Raw genomic sequence first — 7811 nt, forward strand, 5'->3', positions numbered from 1 at the left:
GTCACAAAATAATACACAAAGCACAACTCCATTAATGTAAAAAAAAAAAAAAGCAAATCCAGACACAGGCAGCTATAATTTTCTTACATTTTCCTATGTAAATATACATACATAATTGCTGTTAAAGGTGGCTACCCCTAGAGAGTACAAGACTTTGAGGATTTAGGTGAGACTTTCATATCTTTTGCTGCATATTATGCAGTTTGTGATCAAACAAAACAGTGTTAGACTTTACTTCAACATTTTACATTTTATGGGCATGATATGGTAAAATTTTATAGGGATGATATAGGCATAAAGTCTTATCACAAGTGTATATTCTCTGTGGAAAAATCCCTGTGTTCATATTTATAACATACTCTTCTTATTTATGACAGTTGTGCTTGTGGAATTAAAACAACTATAATAACAAGTGAATTAATTCGGTGCATTCCTTGAATAGCAAATGTTGGTCTTAACCTTGCTAATGAAAATATCAAAAATAATCAATAACACTTTCCTTCATATTACAGGTGTGGAAACTTAGGCCAAGATAAGGAAGGCTACCAGGCAAAATCACACAGCAAACTCCCAGTAGAGTCAAGGAATATACAAGTTGAAAGCCACATTTGGATTGATTATTTGGGACTTATTTTTATTCTGAAATCAAAGAGAGTAAATAGAGTTTGATGTAAATAGAATTTGAAGGATTTAGTTATCTTAGTGGTGGCAGCGTGTGTTTATTCTACAATACAAAGTAGGCAGAGGTGATACTTAACAATTAGAAAACACTGAGGTATAATCATGCATTGCTTTCACCATAAGGCTGCTGAATACCGCTCCGCCCCTTTTCCTTTGATCTCAGCCTTACAATTTGAAAGCCAAAGGAATGATAAATGGCCATGAAATACAGACAAAGATTCTTTTTGTTTGTCCCACAGAATAGGAAGATGGTCAAATTGATCAGTCATCAAGCTATAATGATCTGAAATAAATCCCAGCCTCTTTGATGTGGCTTAGGAATTGAATGATTATGTCTGTTTGTTAATGAGCTTCCTTAATTGCTATCTGATAATTTGGCATCCTGACATGAGTGTATGTGAACCGTGATCCCTCACCCTGCACAATGGAAAAAAAGATTGATCTGAGAGGAATGAATGGAGAGCTATGTCTCCAAATTATAAATAATCGAAGCAGAGAGCAGGTGATGAGAAAAAGGCACAAATTACTCCACCTGCCTTCAAAGAAATGACACTGATTCATCTGAATGAGGCTGCAGCCAGGATCTCTGACAGGTACATATTTGTTTTTAGAAAACACCAAGCAAATACTAGAGTCAGTGGGATTTTCCATTTATAAGAAGAACAAAACCTGAGAAGACTTAACCATCCTGATCTTAGAGAAGCTTAATATATACATACATGTGTGTGCGTGCGTGTGTGTGTGTGTGTGTGTGTGTGTGTGTGTGTGTGTGTAAAGCTACCTGAGCTAGTAATTGAAAGGTATCTGAATAGATCAGGAAATATAAGAAAATGTTAAAAATGCACCCACTGAAATAATACAGATGCTGGAGCTAGCAAATATTGCTCGGTGATCTACCATTTTTATTTACTTGCTGAGCTAAATGAGCAAATTTGCTAACTTTCTGAAATCTATTTCCTTCCTCTCTCTCAAAAAGAGGACAGTGGGATCACAACTGTCTTTTTGTGATGATTAAAAGAGGCTATGAAAGTAGTATTGTCCAGTAAAATGTACAGAACACCTGATAGGAACTATCTTTGCTTTCTCTTGTTTAACTTGGAATTCAACAAAGGCAGTGGTGTCAACATTTTACCAGACCTTAGAAGACAATTGGTTATTCCCATTTAATCACAAACACGTTTCTGAGTAATTTCTCCTTCAAAATACAATAAACCTCATGCATCACTCATACAGTTTCTTGCATTTCAGGTATTTAAAATCTCATTGATCATGATTATTTTAGAGTTTTTGCAGCTTTTTATATACAACACTCTCAGGTCCTTACCTCTACTCCAATTCACTTCTCACTATTGATTGAACATTTTTCAAATTTGGATATCTTATGGATAATTCATGCACAAACTGATAATACATTTCTCAACCCACTACTAAAATTTTCTTTCAGAACATCCCTTATTTGATTACTTCATTCTTTTCTAATTTGAACAGCTAAAAAAAAAAAAAAATGTACTAGAATTCATTATGTGCCAAGAACTGGGCAAGGCACAAAGCTGGTTCCTTTACCACTTTCGTGAAGCTTACTACCTAGAGGAAAGTATAAATACAGCCTCTGATTAGTCTTGTAACTCTTAGGAGTTATTTGGAGTTAAGAAGAAGAGCCCCTGGTGGGTATTGTCTAACATTAATGTGTATGCTTTCTCAAACCCTACAATTTCATGCCTTCTTATCTTTGCTCACACTATCTTCCTGTTGGATAAAACACCCCATCCTGCTCTACCAGATAAACTACGACCCATTCTCTAAGGGTTGTCTTAAATGCTTCTTTAACTTTTTAGTTCTTCCTCAAGGAAAAATAAATTGTTTCCTTCTCTGTGCTTGCATGGCACCCCATGTCCACTTTATTTTTGTTTGTTTTTAAAATGGAGTTTCATTCTTGTTGCTCAGGCTGGAGTACAATGGTGTGATCTCAGCTCACTTCAACCTCTGCCTCCGTATTCTGGCAATTCTCCTGCTTTAGTCTCCCAAGTAGCTGGGATTATAGGCATGTGCTACCATGCCTGGCTAATTTTGTACTTTTTTTAGAAGAGATGGAGTTTCACCATGTTGGCCAGGTTGTTCTTGAACTCCTGACCTCAGTGATCCACCCACCTTGGACTCCCAAAGTGCTGGTGTGATATTGTGCCAGAATTGCTAGCCTTTGCTTTAGTTATTTAGTAATAACTAAAATAAGCAGCCCAGGATAACTAAGATCTGTGTGTAAACAAATGCTTATCTTGACTTCTGTAAACCACTGAAGTAACAAACAGAATGACAAAAGTCCCCTGGCCCTTGGAATGTCCGGAGACCCCCGCCCTTGTCTCCACCCAGGAGGTGAATCACAGAATCCCCTAGCCCTTGGAATGTCCGAAACCTTTTCATCCCCATCCCCGCCCCTCACCCCCACTCCCAAGGTGGTTTTTCGGGTATAAAAAATCGTGGCACCCTCCTTTTGACACCACAGGTTGGAGAGACGTGAGTCCTCTGTGGTCGCCGGCATAATAAATGACCCTGCAATTTGGCATACTTTTGTCTTGGCGCTAACTTTCTATGCTCGGTCCAATACAACATTGGGAGTACAGGCATGAGCCACTGTGCCCAGCCCACATTCTTATTTGAGTACTTAATGTCTGTCATTACAGTTATCTTTAAAGTGTCTGTCTGTCTTCTTAAGGGCACTGTAAGACTTTGCATTTTGAATGTCCAGTGTCTTGCACAATTCCAGAAACAGAAGTAATGAATGACTGGCTGTTTGTGAATCTCTACTAAATCACTGAGATAAAACTGGGTATCTTGAGCTCAAGTTCAAAATATACGACTTCTTCAAGATTCAGACAATAGCCACTTCCTTAATAGATTATTTTTCTAAAACTCTACGTGCCTCATTCCCAGGATTTAGTTTCTTTCTTTTAATGATTCACATTGCTTTCAATTGTTGTGTGGTTGCATTATCATGACTGTAAAATTATCATGTGCCTAATTTTATCCCTTCAGAATATTCCACCTTTGAGAGAAGGAGCCACGTCTTAATCTTTACACTTTTTAAAATGCCAAAATTGAAAAGTGAATGCAAGGGACATGCAATAAAAAGTTTTAAAAAATGCATTAAACTGCAGTTTCAGAATTTAATGATTTATATTATGGTCGTTTAAGAATCTGCTTATTAAGTTGTTAAAATGAGTCTGATTTTGCTACCTTTAAAAAAAGCACATTTTACTTTGTTCCACAATCATTATTTCCATTCAAATAGCAGTTGCTAGTTCACAAACGACTTTCACATGCATTATGTTATCTGCTCCAGATAATAGTATTTTATAAATATGGAGAAGGTATGAAATAAAAGAAAGAGTGCTGATTTAGAACCAAAGAGAAATAATTGTTCAACTCTGTCTCCAGGACTTGGAGAAGCCATTTAAATTACCTCTTGAAGTTTAACATGAAAAATAAAGATGTTGAGACCTGCTTTGATTGATAAAATTTTAAATTTCTGTTATTACCTTATTTTGGAACATAAGCCAAGAAATTGCCATATTTCAGCCTAGTTAAAACTGCAACTACTTAGAAAAAATTTGGAAAGTAAGAATTAGTTACTACTGACCACAAAAATGTTTAAGTCCCTAGAGTTAAACACCACCGTTATTCTGAGTAGCATCGAGTTTTAACAAATACACATTAGAATTCTGCTTCTATTATGCAATTTTAGTAGATCCTAAGCACATTAAAAAAACAACATCATTTGTCAAGGTAACAATCTTGGAAGAAATTGAGTAATGAAGAGTAGGGCCATTCTTCGATTAAGAATTGGAGCCCACATTATATTAAGACCCAGTTCTAGGTCTTGGAAGGAACTGTTACTTCTGATAAAACTTTGAGATGTAGCTTGAGCTTTTTCTCTTCCCTTCAGCTGATAATGGAAGTTGAGTACTCTATCTAGCACTCACTTCACCTGCAACTGAATTTTCTGGGAATATAGATGTACCTTGTCTAAAGACAAAGAATAAGTAACTAGGTGTCCTAGGTGGTAATGTCAGCTCTAGCTTCTATGTCGAAATCACCACAAACAAATGCCGTTTCTATTTCAAATTCAGAGTCTAGTGTGAACAATATGTAATTAGAGAAAATATCTAATTTGATTGGCTTTTGTGGGTAGCTAATGAGTCATTATAATGCCTATTTTTCCAGTACCCTACACCTGAGAAATCTGTAGTTCAAGAAGATAGGTAGAAAAGTAGGCAGGCAGGTAGATGAGATGGATAGATAGATAGATAGATAGAGATAGAGAGAGATAGAGAGATAGATAGATCAATGATAGAGACAGAGACAGAGACAGAGAGAGAGAGAGAGAGAGGGAGAGATAAAGAAAAGTCTGGAGATATTAAAATGATGATTACCAGAGGCTGGGAAGGGTAGTGGGGGTATAGGTAGGGCAGAGAATGAGGAGAGTTAATTGGTACAAAAATCTGGTTAGACAGAATGAAAAGATCAAGTATTTGATAGCACAACAGTGTGACTACAGTGAACAATAATTTACTGTACATTTTTAAATGACTCAAAGAGTATAACTGGATTGTTTGTAAGACAAAGAGAGGTTAAAAGTTTGCTGTGCTGGATACTCCATTAACTGTGATGTGATTATTATGCTTATATGCTGGTATCAAAATATCTTATATCATCTATAAATATATATACATACTATGTGCCCACAAAAAATTTTTAAAATAAAAGGCTGAAGGTATTTAACTTCCTATCTGATGACTTCACATTTGCTCATTGCCATGGTTTCAGTGTTCCCACCAAAACTCATGCTGAGACATTAATTCTCAGTGTGAATATGTTGGGCTGTGAAATTGCTAAGAGGTGGGGCCCAATGGTCGACACTGGGCCATGGGGCCTCCACTCTTGCGGACAGAGTCCTGGCAGTTCTCCCTGTAGCCAGTCAGTTCTCTCTCTTCAAAGACGACATCAGTTTTCCTGGATTGGATCAGTTCCCAAGAGAGTGGGTTGTTTTAAATAAAGTTCTCCCCTCCTGTTTGCCTCCTTTGCCTTTGTCTGCTTTCCCTTTGATCTTCCAGCGTGTTATGAGGCAGCACGAGATTCTCAGGAGAAACCAGAAAGATGCAGGCATCATTCATGTTGGACTTCTCAGTTCCAGAGAACCCTGAACCAAGAAACCTCTTTTCTTTAGAAATTACCCAGTCTTAGGTATTATGTTTTAGAAACAGAAAATAAACTAAGACACTCATGTAAGAGTAGCCCCTAAACTGACTCACACACACATACATACCACACAGCCTCAGCTTGCTTGAGTGGTCTCACTTATTGCTGTGGCCATTCGTATGCCACATTATTTAGTGGATGTGCCTTTTTTCTAGTTCTGTTTATCTATAAATTTGAATGAATTCTATATCAGTGTGTTAATAGTTTAACAAATACTATGGATCAGGTAGAAGGGAGATGATTTTAGCATGGTTTCCTCCCACTGTCTTGAAACAACTATGCTATTATAATTCCATAATCAATACATGTGCAATGATTTAATGCAAAAGGTAACAACGTATATCACCCTTTGCACGTTTCCCCGAGGATTTATTTTTATTGTTTAGTTTACTCTTTGTGTTTTAATTACACATTCCCCTTTGCCATCCTCCACAAAATGTGGAAGGTAAACTCTCCTGGTAGCCCGCCAGCTGAGAAGAACACAATAGCTTTCATAAGCATTGAACTAATCAATTAGAGTTTAGGGCTCTCATTTTAATCTATATAGCTAGTTGTTTCAGATCCGAGTGAATCTAAAGATTAAGGTTTGATTAAATGTATTAAACAAGTGGGTAAGATGTTTCTCTATCTCTTTAGTGTTTAAGAAAAAAAAGTGTGCTTCGCAAAATGATACAGAAGCAATGTTAATGAGTGCCTTGTCTGTTGCTTGCATTAATTAAAGCTATTCTCTTTCCTTTTTAACTTCAAAGTACTTTGTATCAATGATAATTAATTGGAAAGGCCATTGCAATTCCTCTTGACAGAGACCTGGAAAGGAGGTTTGATTTTAGTTTTAACTCTTGTTAGGAATTCAAGCCAACAATTTACGTCTCATTTTACCCTGTGGCTTTGGAAAAGTGTGTCCAGTTTCACAGTGTCTTGTATGTACTCTCAGGGAAATAATAACAGTAGCCATATTTTAAATATTTGAAATGATTTTCAAAGAAAAAAAATGAAAGAAAAAAATAAAGTTGAAATGCTCTGAACTTACAAATACTGACAGTAAAACAATTCTCAATGTTGCTTAATTCATGAAAGATGTTGGGTTCTCTGTGATATTTCTTAAGATCAGAATCTTTTTAAAAATCTTGTTGTCTTGATCCCAGGAGTTTGAGGTTACATTGAGCTATGATTGCCCTACTGCATAACAGGCTGGGAGACAGAGGAAGACCCTGTTTTTAAAAATGTTTTAAAATATTGCATAGAATTCTATGTAATGAATGGGTGTTAGTGTATATAACTATGTCGTTACAAATGTGAGCATTTAATATTGTACCAATTTTGCTATTGAAAGGTTTCAATAAAACTTAGGCTTGCCTTTTAGCATACATGGATAAGGTTTGGTTAGTATGATTTTTGTTTTGTTTTTATCGCTGTTGTTATTGTTTTTCCCTTTGACAAATACTAGTAAATGTAAATACTAAGCAAAGGTAATGAATATTTAAAATTTCTATAGATGATGACACATTTTGTTCTAAAAATACTGGGATTTTTACATTTTCACTATGAATTTGTGAGACTATCCTTTGCCCCACCCTGTTGCCACTGATGAACATGAGTTAATACTTCCTTCTTTATACAATATTTTAAAAGCCAGCACACTGTTGCTATATTACACATTTATTTGATACTATTGAAGTCGAGTCTTTCAAATGTGTATGGTCTTTTGTATTTTCTTGACACTAAAGAGACTGTTCATATGTTTTCAATTTTTATAAGAGTTTTCAATCACCTTATTTTGATTTTTTAATTTGTCCTTTAAAATTAAATTAATTGACCAATGTTATATTTACTTAAAATACCCCCAGGTAAATCTTCTGTATCCTGACATTTTCTAG

The sequence above is a fragment of the Sapajus apella genome, unplaced genomic scaffold (assembly GCF_009761245.1).
Source record: "Sapajus apella isolate SASKATOON/1434 unplaced genomic scaffold, GSC_monkey_1.0 scaffold15, whole genome shotgun sequence".
In the NCBI taxonomy this organism is placed as follows: Eukaryota; Metazoa; Chordata; class Mammalia; order Primates; family Cebidae; genus Sapajus; species Sapajus apella.